Genomic DNA, 19390 nt, shown 5'->3' with positions numbered 1-19390 from the left:
GATCTAGAGGCCGTCGAAGCGTTTGAACTGCTGTGAAATAATTTGTTACCCTACTCTGAGAAGGAGTTCCCGCCCCCCTTGTTTTTGACAAAAGATATTTTTTGATTGCCCGATATGATAGTACATGCTTTTACCGAAGGGGCCTGACTATATTGCCCGTTTGGTCCGATACATTATTTTCCTACAGGAAACCTCTTTTGGCATTTTTCAAAACTCCTACGAGCGGGTAGAATGTCCCTCACTTATTCAAAAGTCAGCCGCAGGGAAAGTCTTGAATATTTTTTGCGGAGTTCCCCCTTAAGCGGCTCGCAGACATTGCCTCGTTAAAAACCTTGCCGGTAAAAAACCTCCTTCTGGGATAAAAACATGGTCGAAGGAAAAGAGTGCAACGGGTGTTCCTTTGGGACCTCAAGGTCTTGCGACAGCACTAACGTCCCGACAGCTCCGATTGAGTGCCTGCATGAAGGTTAATTCCGAATTTGAAATAAATAAAAAAAGGGGAATGGCTGTACCTTGAAACGAGATATGCCGGCGATGCCTTGGGATTGGTCTATTATAACTGCCCAGGGGCGAAGATGTGGTGTGGATCTCTACTTTGTTTTGTAAAGTTCGACCAGGGGAGAAACCTGGTTTGCCTGTTGTTTCATTCGGGGATGGAGGCATGAGTGTTAGTATCACGTCGTGTATAGCGAACATTTCCCTTGCCACATGTTAGATTTGGAGGCATTAACTCTATGGTGTGTCTTGTGAGGTGTTTACTGATCATCGTAGCCTCCATCACTTATTCAAGCAGAAAGATCTCAATTTGAGGCAACGGAGATGGTTGGAGCTACTAAAAGACTATGATATCACTATCTTGTACCATCCGGAGAAGGCCAATGTGGTGGTCGATGCCTTGAGTAGGAAGGTGGTGAGTATGGGCAGTTTGGCATATATTCCTATTGGGGAGAGACCTCTTGCAGTTGATGTTCAGGCCTTGGCCAATCGGTTTGTAAGGTTGGATATTTCGGAGCCCAGCCGGATCTTAGCTTGTGTGGTTTCTCGGTCTTCCTTGTTTGATCGCATAAGAGAACGCCAGTATAATGATCCTCATTTGCTTGTCCTCAAGGACAGAGTTCAGCATGACGATGCTAGAGATGTGACTATTGGTGATAACGGAGTATTGAGGATGCAAGGCTGGATATGTGTGCCAAATGTGGATGGGCTTCGAGAGTTGATTCTAGAGGAGGCTCATAGCTTGCGGTATTCCATCCATCCGGCTGCTGTGACGATGTATCAGGATTTGAGATAGCACTGTTGGTGGAAGAGAATGAAGAAGGATATTGTGGGATTTGTATCTCGGTGTCTCAATTGTCAGCAGGTGAAATATGAACATCAGAGATCGGGTGGCTTACTTCAGCAGTTAGATATTCTAGAGTGGAAGTGGGAGTGGATTACCTTGGATTTTGTAGTTGGACTCCCACGAACTTTGAGGAAGTTCGATGTTATTTGGGTGATTGTGGATCGGCTGACCATGTCCGCGTACTTTATTCCTGTGTGTACTACCTATTCTTCAGAGCATTTAGCAGAGATTTATATCTAAAAGATTGTTCGCCTGCAGGGTGTCCCAGTTTCCATCATTTTAGATAGATGTACTTAGTTTACATTGTAGTTTTAGAGGGCCGTGCAATGAGATATGGGTACTCAGGTTAAGATGAGCACAACTTTTCACCCTTAGACAGACGGGCAGTCCGAGCGTACTATTCAGATATTGGAGGACATGTTGCGCGCTTGTGTCATTGATTTTGGGGGTTTGTGGGATCAGTTTCACCGCTCGTGCAGTTTGCATATAATAATAGTTATCAGTCGAGTATTCAGATGGCTCCATATGAGGCTTTATATGGGAGATGGTGTAGATCTCCAGTAGGATAGTTTGAGCCGGGCGAGGCCAGGCTTTTGGGTACAGACTTGGTGCAGGATGCTTTGGACAAGGTGAAAGTGATTCAGGAGCGGCTTCGTACAGCGCATTCAAGACAGAAGACTTATGTTGATAGGAAGGTTCGAGATGTGTCTTATATGGTTGGGGAGAAGGTTATACTGAAGATTTCACCATGAAGGGTGTTAGGAGATTTGGGAAGAAGGGTAAATTGAGTCCTTAATTCATTGGGCCTTTTGAGGTGCTTTGGAGGATTGAGGAGGTGGCTTATGAGCTTGCTTTACCACCTAGTTTGTCGAGTGTGCATCCTGTACTTCATGTTTCAATGCTCCGGAAGTATATTGGCGGTCCGTCTCATGTTTTGGATTTCAGCACGGTTCAGTTAGATGGTGATTTGTCCTATGATGTGGAGCGTGGAGCCAGTGGCTATTTTGGAGCGGCAGGTCCGAAAGTTGAGGTCAAAGGATATAGCTTCAACGAAAGTGCAGTGGAGAGATCGGCCCATGGAGGAGGCTACTTGGGAAGCCGAGCGGGAGATGCAGAGTAGATATCCTCACCTATTTGAGGCTTCAGGTATGTTTCTTGATCGTTCGAGGATGAAAATTTATTTAAGAGGGGGAGGATGTAACGACCCGGCCGGTTGTTTCATGAGTTACAGTCTCGTTTTCCCTATTTATGCTTCTTTCTGTGTTTTTTGGCTGTATTTCATCATATTGTGTGGGTTGTTCTATGTTCGTAGTGGTCATGGAGTTAAATGACACACTTAGTCTCTTATTTAGAAGTTTAAGTTGAAAAAGTCAACCGGATGTTCACTTATAAGTAGAAGGTCTCAGATGTAAATTCTGATAGTTCGGATAGCTTTGTTAGGTGATTGTGGACTTAGGAGCGTGTTCGGAATGTAATTTGGAGGTCCATGGTAGAATTAGGCTTGAATTGGCGAAATTAGAAATTTGGAGTTTCCGGTCGGCAGTGGAAATTTTGATATCGGAGTCTGAATGGAATTCTGGAAATTGGAGTAGGTCCGTAGTGTCATTTGTGACGTGTGTGCAAAATTTCAGGTCATTCAGAGGCGATTTGATAGGTTTCGGCGTTATTTGTGGAATTTGAAAGTTTCCAAGTTCTTAGGCTTGAATCCGAGGTTGATTTGGTGTTTTGGTGTTGTTTTGAGTGATTCGAAGGTTTGACTAAGTTTTAATGATGCTATGGGATGTGTTGGAATGTTTGGTTGAGGTTCCGAGGGCCTCGGGTGTGTTTCGGATGCTCAACGGGTTATTTTTGGACTTGAAAGGTTGGCAGATTTTGCTGGTATTTCTGCTACAGAAGATCCTTCTTCGTGATCGCATAGAGAATTCTTGGAGACCAGTCAAGTTGTTCATTGCGTTCGCGGAGTAAGGGATGCGATCGCGTAGGAGAGAGAGGCAGAGCATAGCGTTCGCGTGGTGATTGACGCGTTCGGGTAGGGTTAAATCAGGAGCCAGCGAAGTTGTTCTTCGCGATCGCGAGGTTTATTCCACGATCGCGATTAAGGGAGCACCGGGGCAAAATGTATAAGTTCAAAAACGAGGGTTTTGGTACATAATTTAAAAATTCATTTGAGAGCTCGAGAGAAGGCGATTTTGGAGGGGATTTTCATAGGAGTGATTGGGGCAAGTGTTCTTCACTCAAATTTGGTTAAATTCCATGATTATGTCTTGATTCTTATCTTTTAATTTGGGAATTCGGGGTGAAAATTGGGAAAAATGGAAGAAAATTTAAAGAGTTGATTTTGGGGATTTGGATAGCCATTTGATATCGGATTTTGGTGAATTTGATATGGGTAGACTCGTGAGCGAATGGGTTTTCCAGTATTGTGATTTTTATTAGATTCTGAGACATGAGACCGGGGGTCAGGTTTGGCCAATTTTGGGATATTTGAGCTAATTTGATCATTTTCGTGTCACGACCCGAACCGATGGGCCGCGACGGGCACCCGGTACCTTACTCAATGAGTACTAACGTAACATAACTTTCATATTATTCCATCATAGCTAAATGAACCGGAGTAAAGCATGAGGGAATACAAACTTATACATATGAAGTTCGGGCCTATAAGACCAAAATAATCACTCGTATACTGAACATAGGCCGACAAGGCCATACAATCTTTTACGTACAAGACATTTGTCTATAAACCTCTAAGAATACATAATTTTCGTAAAGGTCGGGACAAAGTTCCGCCATACCAAACAATACACATCTAAACCATACTAACCAAACAAGCAACTCTGAAGCAAATGGAGTGCACCAACATCTTCTGTTGAGCTGATAGCCTACTTGGAGGGCTCTCGACCTGTCTATCGAGACCTGCAGGCATGAAGCGCATCGTCCCCAAACAAAAAGGGACGTCAGTACGAATAATGTACTGAGTATGTAAGATACATAAAGAAGTACATAAATATAGAGTAAATGACTCCAACTGTAAGTCTGAATAACTTTGTAAATCATGAAATAATTATAGTATCATGCATATGCATATGAATGTCATGTCGTGCATAGGTATATGTTTCATAACATCATCAGCCTCTGAGGGCATCCCATAATATCATCTTGGCCACTGTAGGCAAAATCATCAACGTATACCAGCTGATCAGGTGGTGGTGCGTATATAACGCCATAACCTTTCCCATATCCCATATACATACATATATACGCGTATATAAAGCCGTTTGAATACATACATAATGTACATGAATGCAGTGCATGAAAAGTACATTAATAAAATCTCTTGGAGTGTCATAAGACCATTATGTCTTTGAATAATATCATAAAGTAAACTTTTTCCTTTTTTCAACTTGCGTATTTTTCTGAGACCCATGCACAGATGATAGAATAATATGACACATGGGGAATCAAAAACATAAGCATCTCTAGTATTTCTACGAATAGAGTCATTTATGGAAATTGTGCATTTCTTGTTTCATTTATGTCGTATAGATCATGCCAAGAGAAAGAAGGGATAGCCTTAACATACCTGAACCGATTTTCTTGACAATCCCTTTAACACCGTTAATTGCGATAATGCGCAACAGAGGATCGATGTAGGGAAGAATCCATATGATATTCTTTGAGAAAGATTGCACTGTACTCCCTTTGAATCGCAAAACCCCATTGCTATAACATCAGTAGTCTCGTATGATCTTTTGTAGCAAAGTCGCATTGATAGAATTTTGAATGAGTTGCTGAAATGTCATCTTCATTTTTGAGATTCAAAGATTAAATTTGAAAGGTTTTCTTAACCTTTGGGAGTGGGCCCTACTATGTGGCTTAGTTGGCCACCAAACTCCCTTAAAATGACACCTTGAATATTGATTTAATAGTCATATCTTATGACTTTGTGGGCTGCCACGTTTGAGGTGGTCAATCTTATCCAATCAATGTATTAATTAATTTCTTAATTAATTTGCTAATCCTCCATTAACCAATAATAACCAATTATCCACATACTTAAGAATTACCTCAAATTACTTAAAATACTACTCACTTTTCATATACCTTACATACCTTACTATCAAGGTCATGTAGTACCTTGTATGGTACTAGTCCATAAATATCGGGTATTAATGCTCGACCCGTATTTTATCCCAACATGCCAAACTTGGACGAAAATTCATTTTCTTTGACTTGTTTCCCCTCTCACCTTCACGAATTTACTCGCTACTTGTTTGAAATACATTAATACTTATAATCTCTAAATAATTTTGTCCTTGAACTGATGTCAATTATCTTACGACAAATTCAACGTACATTACTACTGGGCGTAACATTGTCGTAATATAATAGTACAGGGCGTAACATCATCGTAATATATTACTGTGGAGCGTAACATCATCGTAATATAATACTGCAAGGCATAACATCATCGTAATATAATACTGCAGAATGTAACATAATAGTAATATAATACTGCGGGACATAATATTGACATAATATTGTGGGGCGTAAATTTTTTCCCCTTTTGGAACATTTGTCCTTGAACGTTGACTAGTGCTCTTATCATTTTCATAACTTATAGCTCTTGTGAATACCTTAACACTCTCCTTGCCATTTAGGCAGTGTTCTGTGAATAAATCCAAAGGTCGGGGCATTATCCCCTTTAGGTCTCTTTCCCACGCCATGATTTGTAATTAAATTCTTTCAAATCTCGTAACTATTGCTACCTTATATCATGCAGCCTCTACGATACTGACCTTGTAAGTGTGCCTATGCGACTCTTCTATCCTTTTATGTCCAGCTTTTAGCCAGTCTCTAGGCCTTACTTTGTAAATATATACAAGGCTTAATATGATGCCTCTATGGGCATCTATAGGTGTACTGAAGTTCCTTTGCTCGATACTTTGTAGAACTTGCGAATATGGCCATATCTTATTTCATAGATCTGGTTATCCATTCATATAACTTTACTGCATTTACATGGGTTATACTATACCATAATTTTTACTTCAATTTATCGTTGCTGAGGTCTGCAACGAACTCCAAGTTACTCTCATTGCTTATCCTTAAGATTAATGGTCTAATCTCATCTCATACTGTTGAACTTTTATCCATCTATTGTTGATTCACCTTAATGTTGATTCATCATCTACCACTGATAACTTGATCTTTTATATAACACCGCCGCTAGGGCTCGCGTCTTATCGGGGACATTTGGAGTAATTAGATTGATCCACCTTGGGGTGATACTATACTTCCATAATTGTATCTCACAGCATCCCAATGTGATTCACCTTGCGTGGGTATTTTAATCCTGTCCAATTCATCAGATCCCTTTCTTTTCTTCGTTAGGTCATTACTCAATTGAAGGTCCAAACATCATCCTTTGTCTATAACAATTACACCCTCATTTTATTAATAGAGCAGCATTCCATCTCTTCTAAATGTTATTAGTCTTAGACTCCTTTGAGTTCATTCAGGATATAGTGAGCTTTGTATAACTTAGAGAGATCATATGCTCTTCTTGTTTTCATGGGCTTAATTCTAAGGACTTATCCATTTTGTTACTTTCTCATTCGCATGTTCTTATCCTTACTTCTGTCTTCTAGAACCTTGTCGCTTCACCATACAATAGCTTGTGACCTACACATATCAATTTATATTACTTGCAACCTTTCAACTTGCTTGTATCATAGATTTCCTTATATCATTTGGAACATCAAGCGAGACATCACATCGTCTCTAACTCTTCTTTACTCTCTTAGTCAAGCTTTTCGATACCTAGACCATAGGCTGAAAGGTATGCTATTGACGATGCCGCTATTATTCCTAGATAATGAATCCTCATGCTTCTGGCCCTTTTATTCGAAGTATGGACTATTCACAATCTTCTGCCTTTAAGTATCACGTACGTTGTTCACATTTACCTTACTTACCTTAAAATCTCGCATCGTATCTTTTATCTATTTTATCAACTCCCTTCCGCCTAGGTGTAATTCACGTCCATAACTTGAAGCTTTATTATAATACTTGCACCTCTGGTGCATAAACAATCTAGTGGGAGCTTCATAATGACTTATTATGAGGCTGGTACTCTTTTAACTGGCTTTATTGTAGAGCCGTTATAGAACATAGTTGTTGTGCTATCTCTCTTGCGCCTCTAATATTAAGAGTGATTCTGCTATGTTCTCAATCATGATTCCTATAACTTCTGGGTCCAATAATCGGATTCCTGATTTACTTCGTTGATGTAACTCTTTAGTTTCCTCCTTCTTCTGGTCAGCCTTTATGTTGGCTTAAGTTATCCGCCAATCTGCAGCTTATGGTATTAGTTATTACTTTAGCCTTCCATGGACGCTATGGAATATCCATGATACAATCTTCTAACAATTCATTCATTTATCTATGACCTGGCCTCAATTCTTTCTTTTAACTTATACCGAAATCTTTTATGGCTGTATGATTGTGAACATATATGCTGCATGGATAATACTCCAAAACTCTTAAGTGTGTTCATAACATAACCAACTCTGGATCATTGATCGAATTATTCTTTCATTCCTTCTTAGTTTTCTTTAAACGTAAGCCATTACCTTTCCTAGTCTTTCTTCCCCCTTGTTGTGTGCATACTTAGCTTATCTTAGCTCTCACGCATGTTGGAATTTTCGTACAACTCATATGATCTTCAAATATTGCTTTCCTGTTAACAAGCCATGGTAGGTTCCTCTTTCTTATGGAGGAGGTACAATGTTGTTGTTACAAGACCATTTCTTCTTTAGGTTACTGCGCTTAGGTTGAACCTTCTTCCTCATTTCCTTAGCTAGTCTTCACTGTAGTACTTAGGGAGAACCCTCTGACTCTTGAAAAGTTGTGAGCTTATTACATCATATACCCAATAAAATTGTTGATGTCCTTCCTCGCCTACAATTATTCGTAGTTACTTACCTCCTCGCCCTTATGCTTGTTGGGTTGCTTCTGAACTGATATTTGACTGTCTTCCCAGTGGTACTCTCTTTTATTCCCGTAATATTCATAAGGTACCTTTAAGTACCTCGACTCCTTATTTGAACATATCTCACGTATTATAATGACATTATAGCAAGGCTGAATTCTCCATGTTGGGGTTTACTACATTTATGTTACATGATACTCAAAGGTAAGTTCTATAAAGCGGTGGTTAGACCGGCCATGATGTATGGGGCGGAGTGTTGGCCTGTTAAGATCTCACATATCCAAAAGATGAAAGTAGCTGAAATGAGAATGTTGAGGTGGATGTGCGGGCACACCAGGATGGACAAGATTAGAAATGATGATATTCGGGAGAAGGTGCACGTGGCTCCCATTGATGACAAGATGCGAGAAGCGCGGCTCAGATGGTTCGGGCATGTAATGAGGAGAAGCCCAGATGCTCCAGTGAGGAGGTGTGAGCGGCTGGTTGTGGAGGGCACGAGAAGAGGTAGAGGGCGGCCTAAGAAGTATTGGGGAGAAGTGATCAGGCAGGATATGGCGAGACTTCAGATTTCCGAGGACATGACACTTGATAGAAATTTGTGGAGGTTGAGTATTATAGTTGTAGGCTAGGAGCTAGTTGAGTCTTGCGTTACTTTGTTCCATTGTGAGCCTAGTCTGGTAAGGTTTTAATCAAAAATTACTAGGGGCATTGTCGTGTCTTAATATTTTCTCTTTTCGGTGCTAGATCTATTTACTAGCCATCATTTCTGTCTTGTATTTTTCTTATGCATTTTAGGTTTCTATTTTTCCTGTGATCTCTATGGTGAAACTAATATTCTCCCCTTTTGTTTTTCTTGTTTTTCTTGTTTTTCTTATTATCTTGAGCCGGGGGTCTTTCGGAAACAGCCTCTCTACCCTTTGGGGTAGGGGTAAGGTCTGCGTACATACTACCCTCCCCAGACCCCACTTGTGGGATTTTCCTGGGTTGTTGTTGTTGTTGTTGTTGTTGTTGATCTGTTGATTTGTTTGTAACTTATTGTCTAGTCATGACTAGGCTCTTCCTAAATCAACTACTAATTACTCGTCGGCCCATTCTCATATCCATATTCTGCGTAATCTTTCTTGGGTTATTTCCTTGTCTTAACTTACCTTACGTACTGGCTCCTTATATATCAATAACATCCCGTGCAGGAACCCTTACTTTTTAAGTGCTTACATAACGTTCTGGAATCATAGCATATCTGTAACATTTGGATAAGTGCAACCTCATCCCTTTCTCATTTTTATTGCATTTTTCCTTTATTATTCCATATTCCCCCCTTTAGGGAAGTACTATGACTTGAAGCTATGATGACCTGCCCATAGATATTTTTCCTCTTCATCTTTGGTGTCCTTTCATATCATCTATGACCCTTACTCGTCTTGCGGTAATCCTTCTGTACCAAGGATAACAAATTTCCTTATTCGCAAGGGTGATACTTAGTATAACTGGCACATACAGTCTCTTAAGTTTAACTTTGTTCACATTGCTTGCTTTAGGGAAGCGTCTTCCTGAATGACCTTTAAAGGTTATTCTTCTATCGTCCATTCTATTATTGCCGGAACGCAATCTGAAATTTTTGTGATGCCAACCATTATCAAATCACGCAGTTCCTAATTCATGTTTAGTTTATCTTGGTCACTAATCCACACTAATTTCTATTATTATGAGGTCTAACTTTTCCTTCTAGTAGTCGTGTTAGAGTCACGAACTTATTTCTCGAAGTGACGTTATGACTTTATGGCCTATACTCTTTTGTTGTCTCAAGGCTTGTCACCTCTTGTATTTCCCTTCACTTGACTATAGACTCTGTAGTACTGTCTTTTTTTTATCTACTGTTGTCATCCATATATCACATCTTACTCATAATGCTTTATTAACTCTCTTCTTATTTTCCTGCTAACATTTCTTTCAATCACTTTATTCCGAAAACTTTGACAAGAGCTTCCTTTGCATTTTAGCTACCATTTCTCCATCCACGAGCTCTTAGGGTTGCTTAACATTCCTTCCCTTCTAAGGACGGGAGCCATGCTAAGGTAATATTTGTCCATTCTAGGCTTCCAGTGCCTATGTTTGTAGTACTCATATCCAAATGTACTATTTTAGAGTGCACCATCTGGTGTCTCACAAGGAGAATTATTACCACGTTTGTAATATCCTTCGAAAATTTCTGCAACTGCTAACAATCCATCCAACATTTTGGGTTACTCTAACCCCGGCCAGATCTTGATATCCCGTCCTTCTCTTAGCCATACCTGTTAGTCCCCATAGGGCATAACTGAAATGGGTGTGACCAATTATACATACTTTTGTTACTATTGAATATAACTCAAAAAGCTTATGTTCCTCTGCCTAAATTATTAACATTGTTAACCTTCACTAACTGGGCACCTCGTACCCTTCTTCATCTTACTTCTTTTGCTTGTTAAAATTTGTATTTATCTTCTTAATCTCTCATTGTCTTTCACCATAAAGATGGATAGGCATTCTTGCCTTAAGGCTTCTTATCATGAAGCTTACACCTTTCAGTACACCCATGATCTACTAAAGACCTCACATTTACTTATCGTAGACCTCATACAAAAATCCAATTCCTCTGACCCAGCTCTATCACAACTATGTTTTTTTCCAACCTTCTTTCCGGATGTAGGTATCATCTTATTACGAATAAAATAGAATTTTGGAATTTGAATTCTTATAAGTGAGCTCTACCACACGATTTAGAGTAAGAGGAGAGAGTGACAATCCTAAATGCTCTGTAGTCTCCTTCTTATAATTGTGGTGCACGACACACCCATAAATAAGACTCTACTAGACACGGCTTGTAGACTCCCTAGGACAGAACTGCTCTGATACCACTTTTGTCACGACCCAAACCGATAGGCCGCGACGGGTACCCGGTACCTTACTCAACGAGTACCAACGTAACATAACTTCCATCATAGCTAAATGAACCGGAGTAAAGCATGAGGGAATGCAAACTTACACATATGAAGTACGGGCCTATAAGACCAAAATAATCACTTGTATACAATCTTTTACGTACATGACATCTGTCTACAAGCCTCTAAGAATACATAATTTTCGTAAAGGTCGATACAGAGTCCCACCATACCAAACAATACAAATCTAAACCATACTGACCAAACAAGCAACTCCGAAGCAAATGAAGTGCACCAACATCTTCCGCTAAACTGATAGCCTACTTGGAGGGCTCTCGACCTGTCTATCGGGACCTGCGGGCATGAAACGCAGCGTCCCTAGGCAAAAAGGGACGTCAGTACGAATAATGTACTGAGTATGTAAGGCACATAAATAAATACATGAACATATCAGACGTGGAGGAAATATAGAGTAAATGACTCCACCTATAAGTCTGAATAACTTTGTAAATCATGAAATAATCATAATACCATGCATATGCGTATGAATGTCATGTCTGTCACACCTCCTTTTTTCCTACACCCCGAAAGGGTAGTATATAAGGGAGTTTTTTCCAATTAAAGTGACAATCGAAACGGGATTATTTATTTATTAAATTCAGAGTCGCCACTTGGGATAATTTATGGTGTCCCAAGTCACCGGTTCAAATCCCGAATCGAGGAAAAGATTGACTCTGTATTACGTTCCGCGAACCAGAAATCCAGGTAAGGAATTCTGTTAACCCGGAAGAAGGTGTTTGGCATTCCCGAGTTCCGTGGTTCCAGCACGATCGCTCAACTGTTATATTCAGCTTAATTATCTGATTTTAAACAATTATGAACCTATGTGCAAATTTTAACTTTCAAACCGCTTTTATTTAAATATTTTTAGGAAGATCCCAACGTCATCTAAAACACATCTTGAACCACGTCACATAAATGCACCCGCGGTACACGATACATTTTATTTAATGTTGTTGAGATTTGGATTTGGGTCACATAAATGCACACCCGAATTTAGGAAAGTAATTCAAATTACGCGTCTAAAGCAACTACGCACTTCAACTTTACGAGGGTCATGAAAAATTCAACTAAATGGCACGCCTCGATTTCTAATGATTAAAATTAATTAAGTGAGGGCCATGCGTTTTGAGATTTTATTTGGCACGACGCACCTCAAATTATTTTAAGAAAAAAAAAAGGTTTGTATATACACTTTTGAAGGCCAACTAAAGGCATTCCTATTTATTTAATCTAAAAAAATAAGTACCACAACCACGTCACGGGAGTCGTACCTATAGTTGTGGTGGTTTAATTACGTGCCTAAAGTAACCTACGAGATTCAAAAATTTATTTGCAAGGCATGAGAGTTAGGGAAGATTATTACGGAGGAAATGGAGTAAATTAATTATATAAAAAAAAGGGTAGGCTAGCTAATAAATTTCATTATTATGGGCCTTGTACCAAAGCTAAAACCAACACAAAATAGGAAAACAATTCTGAATCCCATTTTAGTGGGCAAATAAAATTCCTACAACTAATAGGCTACTCCCATTCATTTGATGCTAAACCAAGATTAGGAAAACTAATTTTTTAAGCCAACCAAAACAATTTGCACTTAAAGAACGTGAAGGTCACCAAGGAAACCAAATATGGTTCCACTCTGAATATTGATATTAGGAGCCCCCATAATCTTATAATAATCATTAGTATCATCATTATCCAATCATCACTCAATATTCATGTTTTCATAAAGCATAAGTCGAAGCCAGTTCAATAAGCTCCATTTGCAAAACAAATACAGAAGTTAATTAACGAAAGCGACATTACAATTCGATAGTAGGAAGATCGTTAACATAGTATAGGAATGATAAAAAAACGAGAATTACTTGGGCCAAGCAGATCTGAAGATCGATCTTCTTCCTCGTCGTACGACCTCGACGCACCGGACCTCGACGAACTCCTTCAATATATGGCGCTGAACAGATCTCGCAAACGAGCTCCAAAATGGATTCAACTGTTTTCAGCGTGTGCGTGTGTGTGCTTCCAGCGGGCTGTTGTGAACGAGAATAAGCAGAAGCAGCGATGGGTGAAAGAAGGCGTGTTGTCCAGCGTGAGGGGTTTTGGGTTGTGAAGATGGAAGAAAAGAACAGGGGTCGTTTGGGTTGCTGAAGCTTAGAGAAATCGCTGAAGCTATGAGGTCTTGGTCTGGATTCGAAGAAGATGAAGGTCGAGGGTGTTTTGGTTAAGAATCAGCCATTGAAATGGCTCCTCCTCTCTTGTTGAAGGAGACGAGATTTTTTTGAGGAGGGGTCCTTGATGAAAGTGCGCAGCTTTTTCAGCTTTCGTTCCCCTCCTCTAACTTTTTTTTTTAGCATTACTTTATAAGTAGAGTCTAGGTTTAGGTGTATTTTTGTGTATTTTGTCAATTAGTCCCTAGGTCTTTTGTGTATTAGCTCCTTAGGGTCTTTTTGTTTGCTTTTATTCCAAAGAAGAGTCTAGAAGGGTCCCTAGGCTTAATGGACTAATCCGAATTGGGTCAAGAACTGGGTTCTAAAACTCTTAAAATTATGATCCAACACCTTAATTGACTCATTTTAAAATAAGATAAAAATGCTACACAATGCAAAAGCTAACATGAAACTATTATATATTTTTTGTATTTTCAAAATTATATAAAGATAAAAATAAGGTACTATTTTTGTATTTGTTTATTATATTTTTTTTAAGAATTATGAAAGATACATACTAAAGTATTTTTTGTAATTTTTCATTTTTATGACGAAAATAAAGTAAAGAAGTCAAAAATAGTTGAAATAGCTATATTATGCCTAAATTAAATATTTACGTGCTAAAATATGAAAAATCTTGGGGAGTGTCAAAAATCACATGTCTACAATGTCGTGCATAGGTATATGTTTCATAACATCATCAACCTCTGAGGGCATCCCATTGTCACGACCCGGTTCGCCCTCTGTAAACCATCGTGACGGTACATAGTCTTTACGACTAGGTAAGCCTAGAATGCGGAAAAAAAATAACCCAAACTTGCGGAATAAAAGAAAAAAAACAGTTTGAAACAGAAATAGAGAAATGAAATAGTGTTTTAAAGGTGCCGCTCGGCATACACAGCATTTAACTTCTCAAAACCAATACATACTCCCAAAACCCGGAAACCCATGAATCATAAGCTACGAAACATAGTAAAATGCTCTAACTCCGGAATGTCTACAATAATAGTAAAGATAGAAGGGTTGTCACTACAAGATAGAATAAAGAGAGAGACTCATCGGTCTGCGGATGCGGCAGATGTACCCCAAAGTCTCTGAAAGGTCGCCTCGCCTCAATAATGATAGGCCTGAGTAGAGGTATCTGGATCTGCACATGAAAAACATACGCAGAAAGGGCATGAGTACACAACATCGGTACTCAGTAAGTGCCAAGCCTAACCTCGGTCGGGTAGTGACGAGGAAGGTCAGGGCCCTACTGAGATAAAATAAATAGTAAGATGACAGGATAAGATAAGCAGTACAGTTGAAAACTAACGATAAGAATTTAATACAGGAAAACAAGGAATTAAATAACTGAAACAGAGGCAAAACAATCACAAGGAAATAACCGGGGATCTCTCAATATCCCGAGGATCTCTTAGTACCCTCAATATATGCCAGGGATCTCTTGGTATCCCGAGGATCTCTCGGTATCCTTAATGTATGATAGGGATCTCTTGGTATCCCGAGGATCTCTCGGTATCCTCAATATATGCTAGGGATCTCTTGGTATCCCGAGGATATCTTAGTATCCTCAATGTATGACAGGGATCTCTTGGTATCCCGAGAATTTCTTGGTATCCTTAATGTATGATAGGGATCTCTTGGTATCCCGAGGATCTCTCGGTATCCTCAATATATGTTAGGGATCTCTTGGTATCGCGATGATCTCTTGGTATCCTCATTATACGTGCTGGGGATCTCTTGGTATCCCGCACTTCAGCTCAAATCGTAAATGCGTGCAGAGGATTTCCCGGGATGTTGTCCCGTAGTCCCAAAGTAAAACACACAACAATGGCACAAGGAATACTCAAATAAACTCAACTCCATAACAAGGTAACATAGAAAATTCTAACCTAGCATGCTTCACGTAATACAAATAAGGCAGTTAAAGTAAATAAAGCAATTAAGTCAATTAGACATGCTTCTCTAACTAACAGCAGGCTTAAAAGTACAAGTAGAATAAATAGAAAGGGAAAACACAATTAAAGTTACTTCATGAAAATCGAATTTTCAACAATTAGCACAAGTATGAACTTGTCACCTCGTGTACAAGGCATTTCAATTATCACAATACCAATCCTAAGGGGAAAGTCCCCCACACAAGGTTAGATAAGCCACTTAACTCGAACCGGCTCAAAATCAACTCGAGACCACGTTCTTGCCACGAGTATTAGACTCCAAATGGCCCAAAACTATTCAATTCACTTTCATAATGTAAATAACACTTCAAGTAACTGATTCTACAATTAAATTCTAAGCTAATACGTGAAATTATGTAAAATGACCAAAATGCCCCTCGGGCCCACATCTCGAAATCGGGTAAAATTTACATTTTCATACACGAGTCTAACCATACCAAAATTATCCAATTCCGATACCATTTGGTCCTTCAAATCATTATTTTACATTTTTTAAAGATTTCACAATTTTCTTCCAAAATTCCATCCCAAATCACGAATTAAATGATGAATTTAATGATAGATTGATGTACTCTAGCCAAATCCGAGTTAGACACTTACCCCAATGAATTTCTTGAAAAACTTTTGAAAATCGCCAAAATCCGAGCTCTCTAGGTCAAAATATGAAATAAAACCCTAAACCTCGTATTTATAGTGCAGCTCCCGGATTTCTACCACTGCTAACCGCACAAAAACCAGTGTTGTTCGCGATGGATTTGATTATAGTGATAGGCTTTAGTATTTTGGCCATACATTTCTCTACAGAAGTCCAAATTGTGGTTTCTTTACCATTCTAGAAACTAGACTCGAAGGGCTACAACTTTCGTTTTTGAATCATCTCAAAATTCCTTGTAGATCAAAAGATATAAGCTTCCGAAGTCAGACTATTGAAACTTTCCTCACCGCGGACCGCACTGGATTTTGTACAGCTGCAAAGCCCCCACCGCGGCAGCACAAAATCCTGTGCGGACCGCACTGGTGGGTTCAGAGGTCTGCAACTCTTCTGGACCTGCACCAACTATGATTTTAGGCTTAAAACATTCTGTAACCTACCCGAAACTCACCCGAGCCCTCGGGACTTCAAACCAAATGTACCAACACATCCCATGACATCATTCAAACTTGTTCAAAACTTCGGAATGCTCACAACAACATCAAATCACCAATTTAACATAGGATTCAAGTCTAAGAACTCCAAGAACTCTTAAATTATGCTTTCGATCAAAAAGTCTATCAAATCTCATCCGAATGACCTGAAATTTTGCAAGCACGTCACATTCAACACTACAGAGTTACTCCAACTTTCGGAATTCCATTTTGACCCTTACTAAAAATCTCACTATCGGACCGAAAACTTCAAAAATTAGACTTTCGGCATTTCAAGCCTAAATTAGCTATGGACCTCCAAAACACAATCTGATCACGCCCCTAAGCCCGAAATCACCCAACGAAGCTAACGGAACCATCGGATTTCTATTCTAAGGCCGTCTTCACACTGTTCCGACTACGGTCAACTTTCCAACACTTAAACTCTCATTTAGGGACTAACTGTCCCAAAACTCTCTGAAACTCAAAACCGAACATCCCGGCAAATCAAAATAGCAGAAATAAACTCAGGGAAAGCAGTTAATAGGTAATCGATGTATTAATTCTTAAGATGACCGGTCAGGTCGTCACACCCATCATATCATCTTGGCCAATGTGGGCAAAATCATCATCGTATACTAGCTGATCAAGTGGTGGTGCGTATATAATGTCATAACCTTTCTCATATCCCATATACATATATATATATATATATACGAGTACATATATAACACCATCTGTTCATGGGTCAATGTATATGAATGCAATGCATAAAAAGTACATTAATAAAATCTCCTGGAGTCTCATAAGACCATTATGCCTTTGAATAATATCATAAAGTAAACCTTTTTATTTTTTCAACTTGCGTATTTTTCTGAGACCCATGCACAAATGATAGAATAACATAACACATGGGGAATCAAGAACATAAGCATCTCTATTATTTCTACGAATAGAGTCATTTATGGAAATTGTGCATTTGCTCGTTTCGTTTATGCCGTATAGATCATGCCAAGAGAAAGAAGGGATAGCCTTAACATACCTGAACCGATTTTTTTGACAATCCCTTTAACACCATTAATTGCGATAATGCGCAACGGAGGATCGATGTAGGGAAGAATCCGTATGATATTCTTTGAGAAAGATTGCATTGTACTCCCTTTGAATCGCAAAACCTCATTGCTATAACATCAGTAGTCTCGTATGATCTTTTGTAGCAAAGTCGCATTAATGGAATTTTGAATGAGTTCCTGAAGCTTCACTTCATTTTTTAGATTCAAAGATTGATTTTGAAACGTTTTCTTAACCTTTGGGAGTGGGTCCTACTATGTGGCTTAGTTGGCCACCAAACTCCTTTAAAATGATACCTTGAATATTGATTTAATAGTCATATATTATGACTTTGTGGGCTGCCACGCTTGGGGTGGTCAGTCTTATCCAATCAATGTATTAATTAATTTCTTAATTAATTTGCTAATCCCCCATTAACCAATTATTCACATACTTAAGAATTACCTCAAATTATTTAAAATACTACTCACTTTTCACATGCCTTATATATCTTACTATCATGGTCATGTAGTACCTTGTATGGTACTAGTCCATAAATATCGGGTATTAATACTCGGCCCGTATTTTATCCCAACATGCCAAACTTGAACGAAAATTCATTATCTTTGACTTGTTTTCCCTCTCACCTTTACGAATTTACTCGCCACTTATTTGAAATACATTAATACTTATAATCTCCAAATAATCTTGTCCTTGAACTTATGTCAATTATCTTACGACAATTCAACGTACATTACTACATGACGTAACATTGTCATAATATAATACTGCAGGGCGTAATATCATCGTAATATATTACTGCGGAGCGTAACATCATCGTAATGTAATACTGCAAGGCGTAACATCATCGTAATATAATACTGCAGAATGTAACATCATCGTTATATAATACTGCGGGGCATAATATCGACGTAATATTGGGGGGCGTAACATTTCGCATGGGCTTTGTTCCTTTGGCATGAATTGATGATAACATACTGATTTTGGTTAGATTCAGAGCATTTGGAGACCGGATCGAGAGGCAAGGGCATCACAGAGTAGATTTTCGCCCGGTTTGAGGTAAGTAACGATTGTAAATCTAGACCTGGGGGTATGAAACCCCGAAATTTCATACTGTTTGATAAATAAGGTGACGCACATGCTACGTGACAGGCGTGTGGTCATATACCCATAGGGATTGTGACTTGGTTCGTCCTGTGGCAACTCTAGAGTTGCATATTTTTATAAACTCTATATGAAATCTATGTGTTTAGAGATGATTCTGTTAACTTGGGCTAAATGCCATGTTTGGGACCTTGTGTCGTACTATTTGGACCCTCAGGGGTATTTTACTATTATCCTCACACCGTTGTGATTTGAAAGCATATCCTCAGTCATGATTTTTACTTGTTTATCGTTTGATTCAGTTTCATTACTTTACTTTCAAATATATGAAAACTTTTTTGGCTGAGTTCCCTGATTTTTCACTTAAATGCCCAAGTGACTGTGAGGTTGAGGACGGAGAGAGGTCGAGGGCCGGATGGTGAGGATTATATACTAATGGATCGGACTCCATGCGCAGTGATATATATATATATATATATATATATATATATATATATATATATATATATATATATATATGTATATATGGATCGGGTTGCACGCCGCAACGATATAGCGCTTGGGTTGTAGGAGCCCCTCCGGAGTTTGCACACCCCCAGTGA

The 19390-nt window shown here is 39.0% G+C and overlaps 1 long non-coding RNA gene across 2 annotated transcripts; it reads right to left on the bottom strand.

Annotated features, from left to right (window-relative positions):
* Nucleotides 1–3990: 3990 nt before the first annotated feature.
* Nucleotides 3991–13931, bottom strand: LOC142162682 (uncharacterized). 2 transcript variants are annotated; one of them, XR_012693951.1, is made up of 2 exons: nucleotides 13186–13931; nucleotides 3991–4258 (listed from the first exon to the last, which is right to left on the bottom strand). It is a non-coding gene; the product is annotated as an uncharacterized LOC142162682 (long non-coding RNA). The 2 variants fall into 2 exon arrangements; XR_012693950.1 differs by lacking the exon at nucleotides 3991–4258 and adding an exon at nucleotides 11343–11635.
* Between the last annotated feature and the right edge of the window lie 5459 nt (nucleotides 13932–19390).

The sequence above is a fragment of the Nicotiana tabacum genome, chromosome 8 (assembly GCF_000715075.1).
Source record: "Nicotiana tabacum cultivar K326 chromosome 8, ASM71507v2, whole genome shotgun sequence".
Taxonomy (NCBI): Eukaryota; Viridiplantae; Streptophyta; class Magnoliopsida; order Solanales; family Solanaceae; genus Nicotiana; species Nicotiana tabacum.
This window is presented reverse-complemented; position numbering and strand designations above follow the sequence as displayed.